The following is a 647-nucleotide window of genomic DNA, read 5'->3' on the forward strand; positions in this document are numbered from 1 at the left end:
CTAGAGAAGGATTTGGGATGATTTTTATGACTTTTTTATTAAAATGTCATTTTTGGGAGCAATGTCGTCGGGTTATTTAATCTCGACGCTGGTGCTTTCACGTTTTTTTTATCATTGAGGGTAAGGTGGGTGACTTGCAACATAGTACTGTTGCAGGAGAGTGAATACTACGGCTACTACTCTTCAAAAAACGGCGAAAATAACCGTTGCAATAACGAGAAAACGACGGCGAAAATCTCGAAAACATGTTGCAGAGAGAGAGAGGGGAAGTCTTGGCTGCAGCATCCCTAGAAGAAATAATCTTGCAAAGCAAAGTTGCAATGCAGTATGCTCAACCTCGGCATCGGTCACTTGCATAGCATTAAACAAGTGCGTTGCAATGCGTACACACCACTGGGTGCACACAGTCTGGTTCCATTAGACGTACATACGTGTGCGTGTTGATGTAAACATACGGGTCTGTTGATGCATGGCTGTGTGCGTGTTGATACGTAGCCTTGCGGAGTTCGTGTGTGTGTGTTCATACATTCTTGTGTTGACGTGCAGTCGCAGATATGTGTCTGTGTTTACATACATGTGCGTGTCGAAATATATAGACAAAGATGCTTGAAACACATACACATACTCATACATGGATATAGACATAA

The sequence above is a fragment of the Penaeus monodon genome, chromosome 34 (genome assembly GCF_015228065.2).
Source record: "Penaeus monodon isolate SGIC_2016 chromosome 34, NSTDA_Pmon_1, whole genome shotgun sequence".
NCBI classification, from domain to species: Eukaryota; Metazoa; Arthropoda; class Malacostraca; order Decapoda; family Penaeidae; genus Penaeus; species Penaeus monodon.